The following is a 27,556-nucleotide window of genomic DNA, read 5'->3' as shown; positions in this document are numbered from 1 at the left end:
TTGCCAGTAACTTTCAATGATGGAAAGAAGTGAGTGGATATCTACAGAGAAAGAGCATGATCAGAGTATTCATTTCCCAACTGAATTTGCAACCATGTATAAAAGTAATAATAAAAAACCCCACATTTTCCAATCAGCATGGTAAGAGAATGCAGCACTTAGTGAGTTTTCTTCAGAATCTATTTCTATTCAGTGATGTAGTATATCCAAGGGAAAGTTCAAAATCAAGATCTCAAGAACAGGGAATTTAGAGGTAAGGAAAGGATGTGAACACTGAATCCACTTACATTAAAAACAAAGACTGATCAATTTATAATAATTACAAAACAAAATTACAATCCCTTCAGGGGAACAACTATAATAACAATAGGTTATTCCATATAATAATAACAATAAAATTATATACAATTGGGAATCCTCAAGCATAACAACAAAAATAAAGATGTGGGGGTGAAGAAGCCTTAGAAGATAAACGGATGTGGGAGAACATTCTCAAGTCTCACAGAAGGATATATACAAATATGTGATAGCATTCTTTCTAGAGTTTATAAACGGAGATGTTAAAGTTAAAATTTTAATTAATAATAAAAATAAAAATTGACTACATAGCTTTTAATTTCTTTTTGATCAAAGAAAACACAGCCCATGGAGTAAAAAACAGAGAACAAAGGAAAGTGCATAGAAATACACAAGTACATGCAAAAAATTAATTAGAATCAAGTACAGAAGATAAACCATAATTGTGAACTGGACAACGACTATGGAAAATATTCCAAGACTAGATTCAAAAACAAACTCCAAATGCATTTTGTCTACAAGGGACACACATATAGCAAAATGACACAAATGCTTTAAAATTATGATCAATGTATATCAAGAAAAGAAAAGTAGGGATATTGATAAATATTAATCATGGTTCAATTCAAGATAAAAAAGCCTATAAGCTTAGCTTCAAATTTTTGTAAAAATAGAAAGAGAAAATAACAACAAATGTAAAGGAAAATAAATTCTATTTTTAAAGGTTTAAAAGTGAATATTTAGGGAATTCCCTGGCTGTCCCGTGGTTAGGACTTCACCTTTCACTGTAGGGGGTACAAGTTTGATCCCTGGTCAGGGAACTAAGATCCCACATGCCACGTGGCATAGCCAAAAAAAAAAACCCAAATGTGAATATTTAATAATGTAAAAAATTATGTAAAAAAAATCACAATGAAGATTGATCATGAATATTTATGCCTCCAACAGCACCAACTGGAGAAAGAAAAAAAAGGTGATACAAGAAGAAACAGATGTAAGTTCTTAATATGTTAAATGGAGAAAGAAAACTAAGGATAGAATGAATTAACAGAATTAATAAAATTGAGATACATTTCAAATTCTGTATCGTGTAAACAGGAAGCACATCTTCATTTCAAGCAAGTATGACACATTTACCCCACTCCAGAACTCTTGCCTGGAAAATCCATGGATGGAGGAGCCTGGTGGGCTGTAGTCCATGGGGTCGCTAAGAGTCGCACACGACTGAGAGACTTCACTTTCACTTTTCACTTTCATGCTTTGGAGAAGGAAATGGCAACCCACTCCAGTGTTCTTGCCTGGAGAATCCCAGGGACGGGGGAGCCTGGTGGGCTGCCGTCTATGGGGTTGCATAGAGTCGGACACAACTGATTGGACTTAGCAGCAGCAGCAGCAGCATGACACATTTACAAAGGTTTTCAAATGCCCATGGAGGCTTACAAGTGTCTATAATGCCAGAATTAAGAGATAATAAATTACAAATAGAAAAAAAGTAGCCTATCATTTCTATTTACACTGCAGCAAAACCTGGGGATATAAGAAAACTAGAAATTCCAAACACTTGAAAAAAAAATCGTTAACATTCTTTTAAACAATCAGGATAACCAGAAACAAAAACTCAACTACAGAATGTGACTTTAAAAATCTTATTATGTAAAATGTAGAATTTAGAAAAGCTGTACTCAGAGGAAATTTCATAGCTCTATGAAAATTATGAAGAAATAATAATACTTCCTGTAAATCAAGAAATAAGACTAAATGAATTAAACACCTAACTCAAGAAAAACAGCAAGAAAGAATTTAATTAAGATAAAGATAAAAAAATCAGGAGTCAAAAAAAACCCCAATAAAACTGACTGAGTAATCACTTATTTTTTAAAAATGCAATTCTGTGCAAAATTAAATAAAAACCACTATCTAGCCTAATAAGAGGAGGGAAGGCAAAACACAAATATAAAAAAATAATAAGCAGAAAACATCCATGAATGTAAATGAAAATAAAATATAATTTAAAAATTACTATATACAACTATAATAATATTTGTAAACCTAAGTGTCAGAGATGATTGTCTGGAAACACATACACTACCAAAATTAATTCAAGAAAAGAAACCCAATCAGAGAAGGGTTTTCAAAAATTCAGTATATCAGATGATTTTTAAATTGGTCCAAAGTCTAAAGCATAAGAGTTTCACCAATTTATCTCCAAACACACTGCAGTGTAGCATAAATATCAAAGCTCACTGCCAAAACAATAAATAGTAATATAAAAATAATAAAAGTAGACCAATGCACTTATAAACATTAGGGAAAAAATTCACAATAAAATCCAGGTGCATATTAGAGGAATATCACTCCATGCTCAAGTGGGCTTCACTACAGGAAGGCAGTATTTCAGTACAAGAAAATCTAGGGAACTCTCCGGTGGTCCAGGGGTTAAGACTGTCACTGCTGAGGGCGCAGTTCAACCCCTGGTTGGAGAACTAAGATCCCAGAAGCCATGCACAGCCAAAAAAGAAAATCTATATTCTACCATATTAGGAAGTCAAAGAAGAAAAAAATGATTTCATCAACACAGAGGGACTGGACACCATTTGATAAAATTCCAGAACTATTTATCATTAAAATGTTTTAGTAAGATATATATAAACATTTTAATATATATATATATATATATATATATAAAACTCAGCAGCATGCTTAATAATAATACATTATAAAAATTCAAATAAAAATCAGACAAGGATCATCACTATTACTTAGCATTGTGGAAATCCTAGCCAATGCACTTGTACAAGAAAACAGAGAGACATAACAATTGGAAAATATGAGATAAAGTCTCTAGTATTTACCAGATAATTCACCTGAGTGTGGGCCCAGGTGAATGACACTTTCTACTTCATAATTTAACATATTTTTCTTTCAACAGATGTTATTACTTTAACATTTAAAACCACCATGAAATGTCAAGCACCAGAGTGAGCTGGCAAGGTATTGTTGGTTACCAGTGGTTTGTACCTCAGTTCACCAAGAATATTGACTCTTCTGCCAACCCTGGCATTCCATTTTCTTCCCAATTTGACTCTTTAATGACTCTTTAAGTCAATAATGGACTTCCTTGGTGGCTCAGATGGTAAATCGTCTGTCTACAATGCGGGAGACCTGGGTTCCATCCCTGGGTCAGGAAGATCTGCTGGAGAAGGAAATGGCAATCCACTCCAATGGATTTCTATTGCCTGGAAAATCCCATGGACAGAGGAGCCTAGTAGGCTACAGTCCATGGGGTCACAAAGAGTCGGACACGACTGAGAGACTTCACTTTCCTTTCCTTTCTTTCCTTAAGTCAATAATGTCAGATGATCCCTATCTAGTAATTTCAGGAACTCCAGCTTTAAGGTCAGAAAGACAATTTTTCATGGATTATATCTGCATATAATCAAGTCTGAAGCAACAGGTTGCTCCACCCATGTATTGAAGCTATACTCTATCTCCTCCTTAAAGGAATTTTAAGCAAGTGGGTGGAAAACTATAAGGATGACCTCCTGAAATCAAATTAAGAGGCTCAAACCAATGTATTTCCCTATAACCATCTAGAAGAATCTCAGCCTTGGATCTGTGTTACTCAGTGTTGTCTCCCTACTCTGCAGTGGTATACCTGCAAATTCATGGTTTCAAACTTACCCATAGTCTGCAGTCTGAGAAGTGGAAGAGGTTTCCAGCTTCTGTCTCCCTTTCCATTTCTCTTGCCTATGGGTATCTATCCTCTCCCTCCTCTCTTGCCACCATGGAAGGCAGGCTCCACTCCTTTCTATCTAAGACCTGGGCTCTGACCAACCCTTTCCTGCCTCACCTGGGAGCCCACCTAGTCTGCATTTTCAATTTCTCTCTGATTACAGCTAAGTCTTTCCCATCTTAAAGTCTCCTATCCACTCACCCCTCCTCAAAACACACACAAACACACTTACACACTCCACGTCCCCCTGACCTATATTCTCCCCTGGGAAAACAATACAAGTACAGTCAAAACCACCTCGGGTTGAATCTCAGCTCTATGCCTTATGAGCTATATGAATTCTTGACAAATATATAAATTCTCCAAACCTTTATTTCCTCATCCACACACAGAAATCCACATTTCATAGGGTAGTTGTGTGGAATAATCTGGATAATGACCACAAAGCATTTGGCATAGTAGCTGGCATATAGGAAGATGTAACTGTAATTGCCATAATTACCAAGAATTCCCCCTTTTCACAGACAAGCTGCTTTCATGCTCCTTCCTTCTCCCTCAGTCCTCTCCATCTGGTATTGTAACTACCATTCTGCAGAAACAAACGCACCATGGTCAGGAATGACCTTCTTCGGACCAATGAAAGAATACTTCTACTCCTTATGTAACTCAACCATGACTTCTGCACCATTCTCCATCATAACCTGCTTTCTCCTTTAAAATAACTCTTTCCCCTGGATACAGAAGAAATGTCTCCCCCAGAACTGCCTGTCTCCCCCAGAACTGCATTCATCTTTCAGTCTCACTTGGGACCAGGGTCTCTCAACCTCAGCATCACTGACCTCTGGGGCCAGATTTTGTTGTTGGAGGGCTGTCCTGGGCACTGGAGGATGCTTGGCATTACCCCTGGCCTGCATCCAACAGATTCCAGTGTCATCTCCCTCTCTTCCCCTATTCACCCCCCCAGTAGTGACAACCAAAGTGTTTCTGCTGGTCTCACTGGAGACACTTGGGGGAAATCATCCCCAGTGAGAACCACTCTCTCCAGAAAACCCTGTCCAGCACTGCAGGGCTGAGCTGAGACCCTTCCTAGGTGTTCCTAACCCTCCCAAGCATTTCCCACACAGCACTGTCTGCCTAATTGCCTGTCTCCTTACACTGCAGTATAAATTCCTTGGCAGCCAGGTCTGTTTGGTTCAACCTCAGCCCATGCCAGTTTCTGGAACCCACATACTCTTCTTCCTCCCGTTGAAAACAAACTGGTTATAAGACACTCTAATAGGCTTCCCTGGGGGCTCAGTGATAAAGAATCTGCCTACCAACACAGAAGACATGGCTTTGAACCCTGGGTGGGAAGATCCCCTGGAGAAGGCAACCCACTCCAATATTTTTGCCTGGAGAATTCCATGGACAGAGGAGCCTGGCAGGCTACAGTCCACGGGGTCGCAAAAGAACTGAACATGACTTAGCAACTAAACAACACCACCCCAACACTTCAATATAGATTTTCAAGATTAGAAAACCCCATGCAAAAAATGTGAACTTGGATTGTAACATGCATCCTTCTTGTGCAAATGTGGGGGCAAGTGTCTCAGGAGCTAGAAAATAAGGCATCAGGCTGGACCGAAGGGCAGCATGTGTCTGGTGGGGGCAGGTGGAATGTTAATGCATGAGCTGAGCATCACAATGAGAGATGGGCTTTAGCCTCAGTCCTCCATGGCCACGAATTGGGGGCCTGTTCTACCAGGAGATCAGCAGGACCCTTCTGTTGGTTTCCCTCTGTATTCTCAAATTTAAGTTATCTCCTTCCTAATCTTAATGCTGTCCTTGTCTTAAGACTTCCTGGCTGATTTGCAAATTTTGAAACTTACTGATACGTTTCTACCTTCACCCTCCTCCCTTCACATCCTTGTGCGCATTACTACGTTCCTTATACTGTCCCTGCCTCTGGCAATGAAATTTCAGACAAAGAAGAGTGTCCTTACAAAATACCATTTTCACTCATAAAACATTGCTGTATTCCAGGAAGCTCATGTATTGGAGGGATGGGAAATGTCAGGATTGAAAAGAACTAACTGGTCTCCAAACAGTTTATTTCTATGGAATTTCTCAAAAAAAATGTCTTTGAAGACCCACATATTAAACAGAAATGAGGTCACTGATGGTCAAGGTTCAGTACAGAGTAGGCAAAGCTCTCTTGTCTCCAAAGCTAAGTACCCCAGGCATCCAGCTCCTTGGCCTGCATTACAAAGCCCGTGCTTCTCCTTAAGGAATTCTTAGGGGAAAATTCTAAGGAATTTTCACAGGTATAAATCAGTGAAAAAATTAGCTGCACAACAGAATGCAATAATGATGGTAATAACAATGATGTTAGTATATAAATACAGGAAAACAATGAGAAAATATATTCCCCAAACCCTCCACGGTGAAGTGTTCTCTGGGAGTGGAGTTAAAAAGGACTTTCACTTTCCCTGAATTCCAGCTTCTAGAATGTTTGTATATTTGTTATTAGTATGTCGGTTTTACGAGCTGCAGATGATTTTTTAAAAGTTTGAGTGTTTTCAGAGAAATAAACAAGCAAAACAGTTCCCCTTAAAAAAAAATCCCCAGGTCCGACAAGTCAGCCCACATATTAGGGAACATGTGGGTGTGTGATCACTTTGGTGTGTAAATACTTAATATGTGTCCACATAATAATGTGGGCATGTTAACAAAAGCAGCACAGCCAAGACTGACCACAGAACACTAACTGCCTATTAGCAGATGGGCCCAGCGGCAATGCTTTGCTAGCTCTCGACAGGAACTTCACACGGGAGCAGGTGCATCCCATACCACTTGAGAAGGCAAGGTTCGGCTGGAACACAAACTTTAATCAATCAGCGAACCCAGTTAACAAACCATTCCATCTAATGTTCAGTTTTGTTCCATGCGGCCCAAGAAAGACAAAGACTGTTCGCCAGGGACTGCACCCTTTATCTTATACTTCAAAACAGGTACATCTTAAATGTCCCTGCAGGAAATATTAGAGGCAACATAATCCATTAGCCCCCTGGAGACACATGGGACACCAGTCATGACCACTTCATCCCACAACTGAGATAAGGTGAGAAATCTGAGACTCAATGAGGTAAAGTCTGGCTTAGAAGTATCTTCTCATTGCCAAGACCATTACATCACACATCTAGGCGTGTGAAAATGGAGTCGTTGACCTGGAGCTCTCTGCCCTCATTTAAAAGAAAAATCATTTTCAACTGAGTCCAAAACACATTTATTGACCAGCTACCATGTGCCAGCACCAAACATTTATTGAACACTTGAGTGCCTCCTAGATGGCTAGTATGGTTCTAGACCTGGGGGAAAAAAGAAACGTGGTTGGGGGTATGAAAGGCGCTATATGGGGAGACAAAAGGTAGGTGTGAGCCATGCTCCTTCTCATGGAAGTTAAAATAGAGTTGGGACAAGACTAACAGAAAAGAAAGTAGAGAATAAAGAATTCTAAACACTTGATAATGAACCGTGGATTGTTACGGTACAGTTTCCAAGTACAAAGATGATGAGAACAGCTGGGAAAGCAAAGGACACAGTGGGTCCATGGGTTTGATAATGAATGTTCTTGAAAGCTAAGCAGCCAGCTGGGTCAGTAGAACTTGCCCAGGTATGAGCAAAGAGACACAAAAGGATCTCGCCCTAGAAGTTAGGATCTAGCTTTACTGCCCACCACCTGACCTCAGGCTAGATATTCAACTGCTTCCTCACCTGTATAATGGAACTAAAAATATCCATCTCATAGGGATGAAATAAGATGTTGATGGAGTCTCAAATGTCAGGCCCCTCCCTTCCTCCCTCCCTTCAGTGGGAGAGCATCAGGGAACTCTTACCATCCTTAATCAGGGGAATGTGATATAATGAAAGCTACATCCTCTCAAGATGATTTTGGCAGCAATAGGAAGGACTTCTAGGGGAGCGAGGAGGGCAGGAAGAGAGACACGCTCCTAAAGCAGCTGCTGAGATGGTCCAGGGATGAGACAAAGTAGGACTGGCCAGGAAGATGTCCCGGAGGTGAGGAGGAGGTGGTCAAACCTACACAGTATTTAAAAGGGAGAGATGACAAAAGCTAATGCTCTGAGGGCTGATCTAACCACCTGGTCAACACTTTCTGACCCAGCAAGTAACTGTCAAGATGTGGTCCAAGTTGATTTTTATTCAACACTGTCAAGAAGAGTTAGTTTTCAATGATTGATGAAAAATTGTTATTTTTTAACTGCATTTTTAAAAAGAACAGTGCCGATGAAGGTGTAGACTATTATCCAAGAACTTTAAGAAGCAACAGTCTTTAGGGTGGAATACTTAACTGGATGGTACTCAGAGATACTCCATCAAGCTATAGTACTTCCATCAACATATGATAATGGCATTTTCATGTATTTTCCAAGATAGCAAGGAAATTACCTAGACTAGCACTGTCAGAAAGAAATAAATGCAAGCCACAGATATAGAAATTTTAAATTTTTTGGCAGCTAGGAATAGGTGTCATTAGTTTCAGTAATATAGTCTATTTAGCCTAATATACCCAAAAGTATTATTTCAACATATAACAAAAACACATTCATGAGATATTTTACATTTTTCTTCCATTAAGTCTCAAAAATTTAGTCTATTTGAGACTTATAGCATCATCTCCATTCAGACCAGGCACATTTCAAATGCTCAAAATAGCTCAGGGCTACTGTATTGGACAATGGGGGGTCCAAAAACCAAGCACTTATTCAATTGAGTTTTCACTGTAATTCACCTTGAGGTAGCCTCTACTGCAGTTGAACATCTGGAGTAAAAGATTTTTAAATGCTAATCTAATCACACCACTTCCTCGACCTACAGCCCTACAATATCTTTACATTTTCCTTAAGACTAACCAGTTAGGGATCTCTTCCATTCAAGGAGAGTCTGTCACATTAAGTTTTATGGATTACCAAAATAACATCTTGACATCTTCTATAAGAATAGATACAAAGATCTGCCTTAAAGCACACCCTCTCTACCTATAAAGTCAAGCTGGCTTTGTAATGCACCAACCCCAGCGCTGATCCAGCTGAAAAACACCTTGGGCCAACAAGGGCTGTTTTGAACCTGGCAAATGGCCTGCCCAGCAGCATGCAGCATGGCAGTTAACAGCATGGGCTCAGAGCATACTTGCCTGGGTTTGTACCCACTTACTTATTGTCTGGTCTTAGTAAATTGTATACCCTCTCTATGCCTCCGTTTCTTCACCTGCAAAAAGAAATGTTTTAAAAAAGATAGTACTATTTACAGAATTATAGTATCAAATGAGGATCAAGTAAGGTAATACGTAAAAACTACTTGGGCACGTAGTCTGTCACCAGTAATTCTTAGCCATTATTTTCAAGGACTTCTTGGTCCTCCAGAAACACCAGAACCATGTTTTTCAACAATCTCAGAAAGGTCTGTACCAGCACTGCCCAAGGGCAAGAGCACAGCTGACCTGCGTTCATATCCCTGCATTGACACCTAACATAGATGTGACCACGTGGCAATTACTTAACCTCTCCGAGCCTCCATTTTCTCATCTGCTAAATAGGATCTACTGAATAATAATGGTGAAGATTAGACAACAGAGTGGGTCATCTGGCCCTTAGAAATGATAGGGCCTGCCCTCTCTTGAGTACCACTTACATTTCCCTTTCCCTCCTCCATCAGAGCCTAACTAACAAAACACATTAATCTGGGAATAAATTAGGGTGCATCTCTTCTGAGTGAAGGCAAAGGGAAACCATTATGACAGGACTGTTGACTATTTCAGTGGGCATCTACTGTCTTATCAAATCTTTACCGTGTCTTTAATCATCACCAAAATCCATTCCACATAAGCCACAGCAAGCCATCAGAGTCACTGGCTCCAAGAAGGACTATTCTATGAAGAGCATGGCAATTTCCTTCCACAATGATACATTCTCACAAGGTTAGAGGATGTCTCCTGAATATCCTCAACTTCCTTTAAAAGCCTACAAAGCATTTGTCATTCATGGGTGAGTCATCCATGGTGTCCTGGAAAGGACTGGTCAGAAGGCAAGGTTTGGGACTTTGTCCTGGCTTTCCACCAACTGTGACTTTGGGGAAGTCACTTGACCTTTGTGGGTAAGAGAGCACATGTGCTTCATAGCGTTGTGGTGGAGAACAAATGTACGTAGTGTGTACTGAAAGCCCTGTCTCACTGATGAAGAGTTCAGCAAATCAACACACAAGGCGAGATGAACTTGACTTCCACACTTTACTGCCTTGGTAGCATATGTTGGAAATTTGTTCTAAGATAAGGAATAGCCTTATGTCAGCTGTATCATCTTCTACCTCTTTTCCCAGTTCCAGAGTTAAGAACTGGAGATCCAGACCTCTGACTCTGAAAGCAGGAATAGGATGAGGCAAAGAGGCAAGAAGCCTGAGGCCAGGGTGACTCATGGCTGTGGAATTCCTAAGCCGATGGAATGCTCTCTGTATTTCTCTTCCCTGTCAAGTCTCTGGGTTAGCAAGGTACAGATGACACAGGGAGCAAACAGGCGTTATTTCTCTGCAGACCAAATTTTTATATAGGCACACATACATGAATGCATGTGTGTGCACCTGCCTCCAGCTACAAAGGTCAAGATCTATTAGGCTGTATAAAACCAGAAATCAACACTGTGTTTTAAGAAAAGGGTTGTAGAAAGTATAGCATCTCTTCAGGTGTCTTCTTCACTGCCTTGGAGTTTGGCAAATTAAACGCCATAAATCCTATGACACAAATTAAATATTTTTAATAAAAAATGTTAGGTAAAAAGGAAGAGAACTCCTCTGACAAGCCATTAAAATTCTCAAATGTTGTGAGCCTCTGAAGTCATGGTTTAGTATGTGGGACACAGGGATATATGGGGTTGTGTGAGAGGCTTAATGATGCCAGAATTTTTTTTTAAGTTAAAATTAAAAAAATACAAAGATGGTCCAAAATCTAAACCAAATAAAGCCTGTATTACATGCTCATGCATAAAGCTACTTAATCTTCTATTGAAGCTGTGCTTTTGTTAAATGGATGCCAGGATCATTCTAGAACAATAGGAAAGGACCTCAAAGGGGACATTCCAAATATCTTGTGCGTGGATTTTCTCACACAGCTGTAGTTATTACAAGTCTATTAAACCAGCTGCTAATAATTTTCAAATGGTCCATTCGTTCTACCAATGACCTTGGGCCACCACCAATTTCAGACCTTATCTTCATGTCTTAATCAACAGCTTCAAATGGAATCCCCTCCTCTTTCAACTGAGAAATGCATTTTGAAGGAAGACTGTTGATCGCATGGCTTCTTTGTCACCAGGGAATTTGTGTAATGTGGAATTTAACCTACAAACCCCAATCTTCCTGAAAGGAAAATGATTCCTCTGAGATTCCCTTCTCTACAGCAAGGTGAAAATGAAACTTTTTTTTCCCCTTTTTCTTCCTTGTTTAACAGAACAAAATTCACGGATGGGTCTTTCAGGGCTCTGGAAAACTCTGAATGTGCTTGATCAACAATGGGAACTGATCCAGGGTTTAAAAAAAAAAATGCCAGGAAAATATATCTTAAGCAACTTCAGATAAATCTAAGAAAACATCACCTTGTCTATAATCAAGGGTGTGGTGAGGAAAAGAACTTACACAAGTGATTTCATTTTCAGATGTGATGTATTAACGGGACCAAAGATGATTCGCAGAGAAATCAACACCATGAAAACAAGAGTGCCAAGATGGAAAGGAATGTCCTTTTCTTAGGCTTGGAACCGAAAATATTTTTCTCTCTCGTGACCATCTTAACTTCAAAAGCAGAAGCAAGGAATGTCAATCCGTATGGAGCTCCTCTGGCGGCTGACTCTGTTTCCATTCTTCACACAGAGAAGGGGAAAGGCAGCCCATTGTGTGTGTCCGCCAAGAGAAAAGAGAAAGAAAAAAGAAAATACCACTTGTTTTTAAACTTTCCAAGGACACAGATAACTCAGGGAGGATGAAAACACAGAGATGAAGAAAGATGATTTGGGAATTCATTGTTGGAATTAAAAAATCAAGAAAGTGGGAGAAGTCAAGAAATGTCCGAATTTCCAGTACCAAAAAGGATGGGCTTCATAGCTTGTGTGCTAGAAAAAAAATGCTTTCTTTTGCCTCTTTTTGTTACTTCTTCAGTACTCTTATTCCAGCAAGAACTTTTCTTCAATATGGTAATTATCTCCATCTCCCATTTCCTAGAAATCCATCATCTCCTTTTCGAGCCAGTGTATTCTCTGCCCCACCTTTTTGACTTTTTAAACTAATTCTCATCAAATTAGCTTAAAAAAAAAATCTTGATTTCCTGCACTAGCCACATTCTTTGTGCCCCTCCTCCCCAAAAAAAAAAGGCCTCATCCTTTTACTTAACTAGAAAGGTACAGAGGATATTAGGAATGCCATTTAGTCTTAAGGAATAAAGATGAGAAAGTGGCTTGGGGCATCTCTCTGTTCACTCTTGCCGGCAAGTTTCCAGGCAAAAGTATTTGGTAATCTCATGATAATTGGACAACACAGCCCCATTATGCACTCCCTACGATGCAATATTGTTTCATGTCACAGCATGATGCAAGTGACATGAGCTTTGGTGTCGAGGACAAAGGCAGAGAGTGACCTCTGGAATTCCATAGCAAAGCACATGCCCTCTGACCTGGACACATTGGGCTAGCCTGAGACACTCACCCTTACAATGAAGGTAAGCGAAAATGTAGCCCCGTGAGTGGAGACAAGTCTCGACTATTTCTCATCACAAACAGTGTTTAGCCTAATCACATAATAAAACAATGAATACCCATTGTGGTTGTGGGCACAGAGAACTGTGGAATATAGATATAGATTATTTAACTGAACTGTTTCATGTGCTATAGAGTATGCTAGCTTTTTATATGCCTGAAAAGGGACTCTAGAAGTAGATGAACAAATTTTCCTAAAGATGTTTGGGAAACTCCTCCAAAGCAAGAAACCAGAAAAATCTCCACTGTTCCTGAAAGAGGTACTTCAGGGGTTGCTGGGGTGATGACTGGAATTTCTGAGGTACATACATGAAAATAAGGCTGGAACACAGACTGACAACAAACTTGAAGAGGAAGGTCATCCATAGCCCACTCAGAGCCAGGGAAGCCTTATACGTGGTTTTAATTGCCTAAAAAACTGCGTGCTGTCACCAGATTTTTATCAACTTTTAGCAGAATGTCAAGCAATGACATGTACAGAGGTTGCCCTCTACAGAAAGAGCCTAGCCTAAGGCTACTGGTGGGCTACAGTCCATGCGGGGGGGGGGGGGCAAAAGATTCAGACACGACTCAGCAACTTAACCACAACAGAGAATCCTATAGGCATATTAGAAGAAGGCAGAAGGAACACAGTCAATGCAGAAATCAGTCTAGAGCATAAAGCATTCAAGGGGAGGGTGATGTCCATTCACTGGTATGGATATACCTCTACATCAATGCCACGTGCAGCTTCTTAAGAAACTGATCCTGCATTCTGATCACCTGGCTGTCCTGACATATCTGAAAGAATAGATCACAAGAAAGACATCCAATCTCTTTATTGAGGGGGCTGATCTTCAGCAAATAGAAAGAGCACAGAAGCCCAAGAAAATTCATGACGGTGCACCCTACGAGGTGTGGCGATGCGTTACACCTGCTGACTATGGGAGATAGAAACACTAGATTATGAGCTTCTAGAAGACAGGAGCTGGTCTTTCTGTCCATCTCCAACGTTTAGCACAAACGTTCAGTAAATGCTTGAATGGATGACAAAATGAATGAGTAAAACACAAGTAAGTCTGGTGTCTAGCCTTCAAAGTCAGGTTACCAGGCTCTTTCTTCAACGAGCCAAGAGCCTGAGCCAGGAAAGACTATGCTAGCACCAAGGGCAACCCCAAATCAAAGAGCAGGGCAGGGGCTGCACAACCTGACAAAGCAGCGCTCAGCAGCCCTGTTCCCTTTTAAATGGACTGGCCGCTCCATATCCCATATCCCACCATGGGCATGACTTTCAAATCCAAAGACAGCAGCGGGGATGGCAGCAACCTGAGCTTGTTAACAATCCCAACAGGGGAGCAAAGAGACAGGCAAGTTTTATAAGACAAATGGCAGGGAGGCTCAATTTCTGAGCCCTCTCTTTTAAAGGGGGTGCAGAGGAAGGGTGTGTATGGAGGGAGGGGAAGTACTGACTTCCACCTAGGTGCCCCATTAGGCCAATATTTTGCAAAACCAGGTGTGTGCAATTTGCTTATTAAAGTTCTCACCCTGGGGCAACTGACAAGACTCATCAGTCCTGGAAGACAAGTGCTATGACCCCAAGGCAAGTTAAAGCATATCCGGAATATTTTAAACTAGAAAGGGAATCTTTTTGTTAAAGTGAAAGGGGATCATTTGGCTGAAACAACCGACTGGGAGGGAAAGAAATTTAAGAGTGGTTTGTTTCCCGGGTTTGTGCAGAAATTAGACCATTATCTTCCAAAACAAAGGCTCAAGGTTAGATGGCTGTTCCAGAAGGAGCTAAAGAAACGTTTTTTTATTGATGATTCTAAAAGCGGCAATGTTTCTAAAGGAAATGTTCCAGCGGAGGGCAAAAGCACCAAGGTGGCTACCTCACCTACTTGCCAAAAGGTCTGGAAGTCAACATTCTTTTGAATACCAAGATCTGGATGACTTTCCCTATTCACTGGCTAACACGGTAGGAACAGGGATACATGTGAGATGGCCGGTGGGAACAGCCGGCAGCGGCATTGCTTAAGACGAGCTACTGGCCGCTGAAGATGCTAAAATACAGGAAAGCCTCAATTCTGTTTTCCAGACCAGCCAAGAGGGGCCAGCGGAGGCACCTGCATGAGAAATCACAGAGCCCTTACTATGCTGTTATCAATAGCGGTGATCTCAAATTACACGTTAACAGATTGCTCTGCCTGTGAAACAGAGCTCCCTCCCTGCCAAATGCTGACCCGGTTCCGGGCAAAGTATTATCACACTTTGTTCATACACAAGAAAACGATGGCAGAGTTCTGGTAGTCAATGATCCACGCCCTGCAGATAAACAAAGCTGCATCTATACACCACCACTCCCCTGCCTGCCCAGAGCTGGGCTTGACAGCCACAAACTCACAATGCTCTTGAAATTCCCAGGCACATTTATACCTACCACTGATCCTAATGACAGCTCATCTTTGGCAGCAGAAAGGGTTCTAAACTTATATTTAAAACCTCGTGAGGGGTCACATCACAAGAAAATTTATGACCAAAGTTTTTCCTTCCAAATTTACTACGTCAACTACCGAAAAATAACTTCTAAAAGTCCTCTTTAAAGACAGTTTGGTCATTCTATCGGTATAACATCTACAGGTTCCAACATGAGGCAAGGCAATCATGCCCCCGGTGGATTCTGTGATCAACAGTTCATGTTTCTCATTAAAATAAAGGAAAGAGAGAGAAACAAAGTGTACACTGTGGGTTTGGCTTTGTTCCTCAAGATCTAGAGGGTTTTTGTGCTTCTCAACAACTTAGTTACATTGGGCAAGTGCTCGATCTTGGATCCAATTTCTCTGGCATAAAATGAGATTAAATAAATGATCTCCAAGTTCCATCTACTTTCAAAATCTCATCTAACAGGTAGGAAGACTATCAAGTAATATCTTGGCGCCATGATGGTCAGGACCCAGGGATCTTAGCTTGGCTGGCTTCTGCAACTTAACTGCTTGACCCTGGACAAGTTTACAACCTTCCTGAACCATCTACAGAGGGAAGGGATTTAATGTAGATGTTCTGGGAGGTCCCTTCCAGCAGGTTGGCAATGAAAGGCAAACTGTGGACAATATGTAAGAACAAAGAAGAAGATAGCGTTGATGCACAGATATATGGAATCTGGGGCTTTTCTGGTGGCGCGATGGTAAAAAAAAATCCACCTGCCAATTCAACAGACACAACACACTCAGGTTCTATCCCTGGGTTGGAAGATCCCCTGCAGTAGGAAATGGCAACCCATTCTAATATTCCTGCCTGGAAAATTCCACGGACAGAGGAGCCTGGTGGGCTACAGTGCATGGGGTCATAAAGAGTCAGACAAGACTGAACACAAGTATGATATAGACTCTAGAAAAACGGGACTGATGAACCTATTTGCGGGGCAGGAATAGAGACACAGACACAGAGAAAGGACTTGTGGACACAGTGGGAAAAGGGGAGGGTGGGATGAATTGAGAGAGTAGGCACTTGGGAGGGAGTGAGTCTGTGACTTTAAAACACATACTTGCAACTACGGAGAAGTGCCCCCACCAAGGATTTCCCCTCTCCTGCAGGCTTCTCCTTCTCTGCTTCATCTCCACACTCTTTCCCAACAAGCCTAGGCAAGGCACAGACTCCTCCAAGTGGGGCTCCAGGCAGTCTCCACCAATCGTTTAAAATTGGCACAAGAACTGGAAGCTCTTTGCCAGCACTATGGTAGGGGAATACGCATAGATGGTCTAGACAGCAAACTGAATTCCATCTCAGGCTTCTTAACTAACTCCTTACATTGTGGACTTTGGACAAATCACCGTAGCCTTTCCAGAAATGCACAATACAGGGATTGGCCACGATGATTTCATGGGCGTCTTCTAGCCTGAGATGTTGTCCCATTGAATATAACCAGTGACGACATTCAAGGCAGAAAGACAGGAACTCCTTTCCCTTTTGGACCCTATCTCCTCCTGTTTTTTGTAGTTGACACCTGCTGTGTACCCATGGGTCAAGATTTAGAATGTGCTCACAGACTATGTCTGGATCCTGCAGGCGGCACCCCAGCATTTTATTTATAAAACTGGGATCCAATGTCACTGCCAACATGCAGTGGCTTGAATCCTGAGAGCTGGAAACCCTTGAGTCATTATCAACTTTCGAAACAGACACACATTTACTCGGCTCAACAGAAAGATGTTTCAAGCTTCAAAATAATTTCAGATTTACACAAACACACTGGAGTCATCATGAAAAGGCAGAGAAAGTTTCAAGGGTGGTCTGGTGAGTAAACCACCTCAGCTATCTTCTTGCCACCCCACCCCTCATTCTGCCTTTTGTACAAAATCGAAGACGTTCCATGAGTCATCTCTCCTGAGAAGACCAACATGCCAGCACCTTGGGTATGAGTTGATTAGTATTTAGTAAAAGCCAAACGGTTCAAGGCTGTTATCTGATTCCAAACAGGCATCGCACATTTGTCAGGCGACCTTGAAGATACTTTACCTTCTCCGGGGGCAAACACAAGCCTCCGTCTATCTAGATGAGGAGACATCCAAAGAGCAAAGCACTGTGAGGACTCTGTCTGGCATCTTCCCTGCGTCTTCGGGTGGTGTGTGTGAGGGGAGAGGGTCAGGGATGGAGAAAGGAACTGGAAACACTGAGGAATCAGATGGGTCCCAAGCACCAAGCGGTCCTCAACAGCAGTCCCTCGTACAGAAGAGCCAATTCAGGTTGTCTTGGTTCTAAAGTCCTGATGGGGGCATGAGCTCTGTACCATATGCCTGAAGGGTGACCTCATGCTGACTTCTGCTGGGGCAGCTGGAATGGGCCAGGATCGCTTGCCACAGTGATCTGAGTCACTGCTCAGCAACATCTCGGGGTTAACAAGATCACATGTTCAGCTGCTACTTAAAGCCTTGGAGGCACTTCAACCTCTTAACTTGGGTAAGCGTTAGAAGCCTGGTAGGTAGTGTCCAACTCCTCAAAATAACTTTGAAGAGACTCTCTTCCATTCTTGGAGCTTCTAAGCATGCCAAGGACATGACCATGAGTTCTGAGGCCATGATCACTGTTCTTGGTTCCTAACAAATGACCGTCAAGAAGAGACATTCAACTTTCTTCTTTCTACTCAATTGTTTCTTCTCTGCTGCTTCTAAAACAACCTGCTTCTCACTCCCTACAAGAAGACCTTCAAAGTTCAGAGGAAGAATGGAGAAAGAACATCAAACATCTTTAAAATATTTGTTCTGTAGCCACTCTTTTATGTGTGGGGGGATTTTCTGCCATAATGTTGATGATTACTTGGGAGACAAACACCATAAAGAAAAAAATAATTTTCCTGAACAATAAGGTCCTACTGTTTAGCACAGGAACTATATTCAATAGCCTGTTATAAGCCATGATGCAAAATATGAAAAAGACTATGCACATATGTATACTTGAATCACTTCGCTGTACAGCAGAAATTAACACGACATTGTGTATCAACTACTCTCCAATAAAATTTTGAAAAAGAAAAATAATTGGCTTCCTGAGAAAAAGCAAGGCAAAGTGATCAGTCAAATTCTGCAACAGGAGCATCTTCCTTTTTGTTGAGATTAATGAAGAAACACCCTGAAAAGGTTACATTGACCAAACACATTGCTTTGAAGCAGAATCTTCTCTCTAAGCTACCTCTTCTCTGTTGGGGACAATGTTTACTTAACTGGTTCATTCATTCATTCGTCCACCAACCAAGCACTGAAGATCTATCACTTATCAGGCACATTACTAGACGCCAGATCAGGGTGATCCTGTAGTCAAGGTCATTCTGATTCACAAATGGGTCAGTGACCCACGAATGGTCCAATATCAGAGGGAACGGGACAGGCAGGCAGTCATATGGAGCAAACCCTTGGCCAACAGGTGCATCTCTTTATTGTTAACAGAACACACACACACACAGCTAGTTGGATGGCTCAGCAGCAATCTCTTTGTATATAGAAATCAGCACAATGTAACTTCCGTTTGTTTCTGCCAAAGGTACTAATATGAAAAAAAACTGCATCCAATTTAACTGATGAATGACAGATATTCTGCTAACATGGGCCTCCATGGCGGAGGGAGGGGAAGGGGGATGGGGGATAACAGTGGTGGTGAAGCATAGTAAGTGGCCTGCCACTACGATGACATTTCTCCAAACCTAAAGCGCTTGGTATACTGCACCCTTAAGGTGCCCTGGAGGTACTGAATTCCTGGGGAAGGAAAGACGAAAGCCTATTCCATAGCTCAAATTATCAGCAGCTACAAATACCAAGTTCTGACAGCATCTCTTTTCCTTTTCCTACATCCTGCATGTGAGACAGGAAAGCACCAGGGGCTGCTTCTCTCCTCCGTGCCAACCTAACGATTTCCGAGACCAGTGGTTCCTAAACCTGACTTCAAAGAACACACGTTCTGGGGTCCCACCCCAGACCTACTAAATCCCTCTCCAATGGTAGAAACTGAAAATCTATTTTTAATAATCTTCTTTTTTGTTTCCAAGTTCTCCAAATGATTCTGAAGATCAGCCCAGTTTGTAGGAATCACCGCTCTATACAATTAATGGTGATTCAAAAACCAAAAAACAAATTTAAAAGGACCTGTCCACCCCCTCCCACCTGATTCCCACATTTGTGGTTCCTCAAACATTTGCTTTCTGAGCAACGAAGAGAACAGCAGTCGCCTCCACCACCACCCAAATATCCAGCACTCAGCACATGAGACCCACAGATTCTTCACATTCTGAAGCTGTTAAAACAAACACTGTGTCTGGTGCAAAGTTTGCTCAGCAGCCCCCGGGGTTGTGTGGGCTCCCTTATCCATCTAAATGAACCAACCAAGGCTGCTGAGTCCAGGTAAAATGAAAAAAAAAAAAATTCAAAGGAGTCTCAGACTTAGACTGGATTCCAACCAAATTTCAGACCAAAAGATGGACTAATCCCTTGCTGGCCATACAGAAACAGAAATAAGAACACAAGAATAAAATCAACTGTCCTTAGGCACATCAAATCATATCTTCCCTTTAAGCAATAACTTTTCTCAGGGTACCTGAATGTCAAACTTCGCCTCGCATGCATAGGAAATAACTAAGGACACAGATGCAGGGCTTCTGTATGAGGTACCCTGGGAAAATGCAACTCCTGAGAATAGACTGGGATGCAATAGGAGGATTAAAATCAGAATCCGAAAATAAGACCATGAAGAGAAGTCTTTTCATTTTCTGTTCATACACTCTTCTGCCTTCACTGGGCCAACATTCACAGGGTCTCTGCTTCAGAAAGGCTTTGACTTTCCTGCTATTATCCTAGTCTTGCTTTAACACATACTTTATATTAGAATGCGTTCCAGGAAGCATATGGCAATAGAACTAGGTCAACCATTAACCAAATAACAGGAAACTGCTCTGCAGCGCACACCCTTCAAAAGCTTGCTTAATGAGCTGGCTCTTCAGAATATGTCCTTCAGTGAGGTTGGAACTAACAGGATCCAAGGGTTTCTCTAATAGTGCAAGGTCACCTCATACCTAGAAGGCTTCTGCACATCCTAGACTTTCAGTGGTTTAAACATTCTACTGAAATGTTCAGGAATCAAAGACAAAGGTGAGGAAACATGTTTTCTGAACCTGCTTGACCATCTTCAAGGGGCATGTCTACTATCCTGGTTCCCCTGATTCATTCTTCCAATTCTGTTAAACAATAGGAAACACTGCATGCTCATCTTTTCTCCCTATAACTTTTCTATATTCCTTGAGCTTCCATGAAATATATGCCACGATCCACTTAGGCTTGACAAGCCAAATAAAGTCTTGGGAAAATATATATCTTCTTTTTTCATATAAAACAACAAATGAATTTCCTCTAGAACCACTGGCCTTGAATCATTGAGTACTCCCGAGTTTGAACGTTTCCTCTCCAATGTTTCAGGCTCAACTCTAAGAAATCTAACTTTACAATGGCCTGCAGAGTCATTTAGGATCCTACCAGTAAACCGTCATGCTCAAATTAGCAGCCTTCAGAAACTACCAACAATCAAACTCTCTTTGGCTTCTTTGACCTAGACTGCAATCTACACATTCTTACTTCCAAAACATATTTAATACAGATTGTAGAGTTGGGCAGTTTCCCTTGATTAAGCATGTATATTAATTCTCATTTTTCAATTAAAATGTCAGTGCCAAATCTCCATTTAAAAAAACTCTACTTACTAAAATTGAATGCTGGATGTCTAGGAGGTTTTCAGTAGCCACCACGGCTTAAAAGCAACTAAGAGAAAATGATTGTTTTCAGAAAGCTAGATGTGTTTGGGGAACAAGACATTTAGGAGCAATACAACCTTTTGAAAACTCAGCCCATACTCACTGATTATATCTGGCCAGGCACTCTGCAAGGCACTGACATACAGAGATGAAACCCTGCAACAGCCCTTCTGCAGCTTCTGGCTGGTTCCATTCAGTAACTGACCATGAGACAAACCAGTGGTTGGCCTTCCGAATTGATACAGCTAAATTTTAACTAAGTAAGGTCTTTTCCCTGGGAAACAGTCAACAAGGCTTCCCTGAGCACCAACCTAAGGAATGACACTCTAGGCTGGAGACCAAAGAAAAGAAGCCCGTAAGAGTCACGCATGTTGGGCCATCTTTTGAATTCTGGATACCCAAATCTCTCCCATCAGTGCTCTTCTTAGGAAACGTCAGGTTTCTCTTTTCAGGGACTCAGTCAAAACGAAAACACCAGAACTTCATCGAAGGAATTTAATAAATAATCTATTACATAGAATGTTCAAGATAGTGCAAACAGAGGTTAAGGTTACTTTTCTTCCCCTTTACCAGATTTTGGAGTCCTGTTTCACTGAGGAGCACCCTGGCTCTTAAAAAATCACCATGTAATAAAAGATACTGCTTGGCTCCTAAAGCCAAGAAGCTAAATGTTTATCAGTCCCACCAGGACAAGCTTCAAGGAGCCCCTTCACAGGGATCTCATGTGGATTCAAGTGTGTTCTGACTCCTTATCAAACAGTCACTGTTCAACAGTGCCCTACCTACAATCAGGGTTCTATAGAGACTTGAGGGTGGGTGAAGAGGGAATTAGTATTTTTTATGTGCCCACAATGTATCAGGCTGTGCAGAGGCTGACACTGGTGATCTTATTTATTCCCCACAAAAAGCTTACAAAATGAGTTTTTCTTTCTAGATCAGGAAGCTGAGGATCAGAGATTAAATCATTCACTCAAGGTCACACAGCTACTCACTGGCTCTGTGGCCTAAGTTCTTCCCACTACATATCATGGCCCTCACTGCCAAGGTCTTCGGGGGCCTCCAAACACTGATAGCAAAGGGTTCCCTTCTGCTGGATCTCTGCATTAGAGTCAGATGTTCCTTCCCAGTATGAGAGCACACTGCTCCCAACACAATCTCCAGGACCCTTCAAAGAGGGTCCAGTGTTTCTCAAAGTGCCCAAACACTGATGATGGAACAAGGTCAGGCCAGTTCCTAAGATATGAAGCAAGATGAACTCAGCAGGTCCTCCTGCCAATTGCCCTCGTCCTTACTCATCTGCTGGAGCATGCCAAGGCCTGCCAGGAATGACGCAGACAAGGGTCACCATGGGTGATCCTATATCCTTCCAGACTGCTACAAAATAAAAGCTCGGTGCTGCAATAGGCTAGCTCCTTAAAAACCCACCAGCATCATTTCACAGGGTTCAAACCTCTGAGAGAAATTCTTTGCATCCGTCAACCTCAGCATTCAACCCGGGGGGTACAGAGTCAAGCAGCGGTCTAAAGGTAAAAGGTCTAGGAATCTATGGACCTAAACCATGTTGGAAGTCCAAGTCCTTATACTGCTTGCTGGCTATTCTTTAATTCACAAAGGAGTTGCAATGTACAATTTTCCCTTACACTGAAGTTCTAACTATAAACACACTGAAATAGAAAACTATAGATGAGTATCATAGTTATGAAAGGCCTAGCTTCTGCCATTAATAAAAATGTGCCCCAACAACCACTCTTTCTACTCTACCAGCCCCACAAAACTGACCCCAGAAAGGCGGGTTTGGTGAAATTTAGAGCTACTTAACATAAATAAACATGAAACCCACACTTGGGTTAGGAGGTGTGGCTAATTTTAGGTGACTGCTCCATGTATCTGATGAAGCTTTCTGACTGGTTTAATGCAACCCTCGAGCCTACATCTAAGCAACTCCACCTCAGTATTTATTTTCTCCACAGGGGAAAACAAGTGGTAAGGTGGCTGAAAGAAGGAATTCATTTCTGACTGTGAGGTCTTCCCAGGCAAACTGTCGGGTCTGCTCCAGCCCCAAGGCTGCCGAGCGCTATATCAGGAGTTGACACCCAAGAGGGCTGCAGCATTTAGGAACAGCTGATGAGAGGCAGGTCTCACAGGGCTTCTGCTGATCTGCATCTGGGAGTATTCATTCAAGAGAGGCTGTGAGATCCTTCTGAGAAGCAGGCAGCAGAAACTGAGAGGGCTCTTGGTGATCAAGTGCAACTCCGCTGGTCCCATTCCTAGGAACGGGAGCTTGGAATACTCTATACTTCAATACTCTATACTCCCTTCATACAGAAGGGAGTCCCAGGTATGAGAAGCGAGTTCAGCTGATATGAGAATCCACTTTTCAAAGTGTCAGTGACTTCACCCCCTCTCTCTCTCCTTTAACACAGCTGCGAAGTCCACTGAGTGTCCAGCCAAGTGTACTTGTGCATTTCGTGCCCTCTCAAGCCCATGAGAGGACCCCGTTCCAGCCTGGTGGCTTGCTGTACTTGCTCATCAGCTTTCAGGTTTCACAAGGGAAAACAATCTCCCCCTCGAACTGTAGAAGCTTTCTTTTCCAGAAGAACTAGACAACCCTGATGGCTCTCTCCAGTTACATAGCAATTATGTAATTGCCGAGCTTCTGCAAAATCATTCTGGAGCCATTCTGCAGCCTTCTCCTGACTACAGCTGCAGGACAATGCTCCGAGATGACTGCAGCCTTTGAACGGATGGCCGGTCTCAAAGCTGAGCACAAAGGGATGTACAACGGGATTCCATCTCAAGTGCAAAGATGCTCTGGCCTCATGAAGCCCTTTCTCTTCCTCCCAGGCTGTGTGGCGAACTCCTGCCTCTGTCCGCCCTACATGTGTGCAGAATGTGCTTCACTCCATTTATGCTGACAGATTCCAAAAGAGGCAGAAAATCAGCTGAAGTTGTGCCATGGACCATACACAAGGTAGTCATTTAACACATCATAGGAAAGCTCCAGAAGAGGACAAGATGCAAAGGGGAGGTGGAGGGGTGGGAAGCATCTCTCTAGGCTTCCTGCACTGGCATGAAATGAGTGCTTCCCTTCCTTCTGCCAGCTCCAATCCTTCATGTTGACATTACACATCCTGTACTGTAGATCCACCCCCATGCTGCCGCTTGCCCAGCTGAATTATCTCCTGCGTCACAGCGGTGGTAACAGAACTGCTGGCTCGGCAGACTTGAAAGCACCATTTCAATGCTTTATGCATTCAGCAACTGGACATATTACCAGTGCATTGGTCAGGGCTGCTTTGTGGCCCTCTCAGCAGCCATGCAATACTCAACCTAACCCTTCTGCTAACCAGATGGTCTGTTTGCCTCTTGAGACCAAACCATTCAACTTTACTTTATTAAATTCTACCAAAATGTGGGGACAGTTTACAGCAGTGTGTCTAGTTCATCTCCAACAGGGTTGCTAAGATGAAAATGACCTAAAAATAACTGGAAACTCGACTTCACACCAACAGAGAACAAGATATTTTGGAGTAAATATTTAAATGATCTGCCAGATTCCGCACCCCAGCAGCATTAACGACAAGGTTAGCAAATTATATTGTAAATACATACACACAAAGATTCAGAAATACACACATCTAAATAGGAATCCAGCCTCCAGCCAAGGGTTCACCACCCTCTGGCGCAGTTAAATGTGGTTAAGGACAGCTATCTCCACCATAATCACTCCAATTACCAAAACAAAGGAGCTAACACAACTGGTTAAGAGATTGCACCTCCCCTGGGTTTGACCACCTAGGCACTCTTGCAGGCATGCCAGGTACTCCCAGGGCCCTCAGTAAATGGTTGATGAATGAATAGAGATGAATGGGCACATAGTTCTTAAATATAACAGCATCAATAAAACACATTTTATGAGAGTGAAGACACTAAATTCTTTCCAGCTCTATCATCATCCCACAACTACTAACTAGGAGCGCAAAGCCAGGCAGCGGATAAATGGCAAGAAGCAAGCCATCTGTGCCAGAGGCAGTGGATGGCCAGTAATTGATCACTGCAAATGAACTGCAGAGGTGGCTGGCCGTCCACTGAGTACCTGGCAGGGTGCTGGGTATTTTACATACATTATGCCTCTGAGCCTTCACCAGAGAGGGAATTCCACTCTAAAGATAAACTAGAGGCCGGGAGCAAATGAGGAACCTGACCCAAGTGAAGTCGATCACTTTTCTACAACTTGGTTGTCACAGATGAGTAAGGATCTTACAACTTAGAAAGAACTGGCACAGATGAAGGCGGCAAACCGCAACCCCCGCCCCCGTCCCCGCCCGCCCTCCAAACTATCCCTGCCTGAGGTCTCCAGGAAAATGGAAAGATCTTTCCAGTCCCAGAGCTTTTCTGCCAGCCCAGGAAGGCCTAGTTACAACCCCTCCTGTGTCTTCCAGCATTTCTTACTTTCCTGAGGGCATTCCACATTATTGTAACCAAAGATTACACCCACAGAGTTACGCTACTTCTTTAATTTGGGGGTCCACCCTTTGAGACCAAAAAGCTCTCATTTGAGATCATCCTAAAGATCTGAACACCAGTAAATAAAGCAATCAATGGTCACTTTTTTTTCCTCCTCCTCAAAAGTCTCTGCACACAATTTTAAAGCAGCAACTATAATTTTTTTAAAGAATTAAACATTTCTTTATGTCTCTGTAAATGTTCAAAATGTAAAACTAAATACATAAGGCTCCATGGGTAATCTGCTTTGAAAGGTGAAGAATCACAAATGGCCTACCCAAGAACCACTTACATGTTCTCCATCTCTGCCACCATCACCACCACACTGCCACCAAAGAGCCACCAATGAATGTTCTTGTGACTTGGAGCAGACCAGGTTAGCTAAGTCTTGTTAGGCCCTACCAACACCCTTCCACATTTTGAAATATCATCTACCCTGAAGGCACTCTAAAATTAGCCTCCTTACCCTTGAGATCTCTAAGCATCTGATATTACAGGACATAAGTAAGACGAAGTGGACATGGACTATTAAAATAAACATTTGCAGAGAGGACCAAAGCAAGGCCACAGGATAGCCCTCCAGCTGGCTCAGAGCTACCTACCTGAGTGAAGCCATACAGAAGCAATCAACATTTATAAAAGACAGCACGGCCCAGTATTCTCAATGAACAAATACGGTATTCTTAGATCATTTTTGCCAGAATGATGCCAAACAGGAGGAATGACACCTTTCTCCTAAAAAGCTCGAAGAAGTTCACATTGATTAAAAATTGTTCCCACAACTCTGCAGGGAATATTTCTGTAAGGTGAGACAGTAAGTACATTTTTCCAAGAGGACGTGGCGTCACCTCGAGTGGTTGACAGAATCCCTACTGAGCACATGGGCACATGCGGAGTGTGGCGGGGTCCACAGCCAGCCAGACCAGAGGGTCACAACCTGGAAAAGTCTACCTGTGAATGGACCACAGCAACGAGGACCACTCATCACGTAAGACAGAAATGGTACAAAGTTAATCCAAACATGGAGTCTAAGACCAAGAGCAAAACAATTCACACCTGAAAAATCCCTCAGAGCACACCTCGACCTCAGCTTCTCTATCCATGAGGAAGACACTATCGTTTTCCTAGGGCCCATTATGAACGAGAATCCTTACACACATGATACTTTTTAGCCCTTATGTCAGTTCTACAGATTCATAATGTTATCCCCATTTTACTGGATAGGCAATCGCGGGAACAGAGAGGTTAAGCGATTATATTCAAGGTCACACAGCTAGGAAGGAACATAGACAAATTTTATCCTGCAATTGTGCAAGATTCAAAGAGTATGTTCCACCCACTACACACTTTTCATAAGATGCCAGCACAAAGAACTGCATGTTCACACAGAAAACCTGAGAAATCTGCATTCCTGATGCTTCAGCAAAAAATAAGCACCTCATCCCCAAAAGAATATCCTATCTATGTAAAATATATTTACATACTTACACATATTTATGTATTAATACACACATACACCCCCATATACCCACAGACATGGTAGCCAAGTTCCTAGTTGTTCTTCAGACAGTTCAATGCAATGAAGTTCAGCCATAGTGTGCAAATTTTAATTGCATGACTTCCCCATAAAACTGCATGTCGGAAAGGGAAGGCTGCCAAGTGACAATCTGGCCCAGTGATTCACAGTGTCACACTGACATACCCACTTCAGATACAGGTTGCTGTTTGTATTTCCTAGAAATCATTGACTTCATATAAGAGGTAACAGTAAAGGATGTCCCCTAGCAATGACATGTTCTTTTTTCTCTTGGAATACACTGGCAGCAAATGTCATGAATTTGCAAACAAGGAGGGGGAGGATCCTATAAAGTTAAAAGCCCTTGCTCTATACTCCTCAGACTTTCATGATCATGTGGCTAAGGCAGCATCTTAAACACAGATAACTCTCTTTTTCACTTTAAGACT

General features: G+C 42.1%; 1 protein-coding gene across 21 annotated transcripts in view; it reads right to left on the bottom strand.

The window, feature by feature from the left end:
• The window catches only part of ZNF462 (zinc finger protein 462), a 157,523-nt gene that overhangs the window by 114,595 nt on the left and 15,372 nt on the right, over positions 1-27,556 (bottom strand). The window contains exon 1 of one of the 21 annotated variants that reach the window (XM_086315813.1): positions 17,314-17,663. The exons of the other annotated variants lie outside the window; for them this stretch is intronic. The gene's annotated coding sequence lies outside the window, so the exon portion shown is untranslated. Of the gene's footprint in view, positions 1-17,313; positions 17,664-27,556 lie in introns of those variants that run through there. 21 annotated transcript variants of the gene reach the window in all.

The sequence above is a fragment of the Bos grunniens genome, chromosome 8 (genome assembly GCF_055505025.1).
Source record: "Bos grunniens cultivar Pamir isolate PY7600 chromosome 8, Bosgru_T2T1.0, whole genome shotgun sequence".
NCBI lineage: Eukaryota > Metazoa > Chordata > Mammalia > Artiodactyla > Bovidae > Bos > Bos grunniens.
This window is presented reverse-complemented; position numbering and strand designations above follow the sequence as displayed.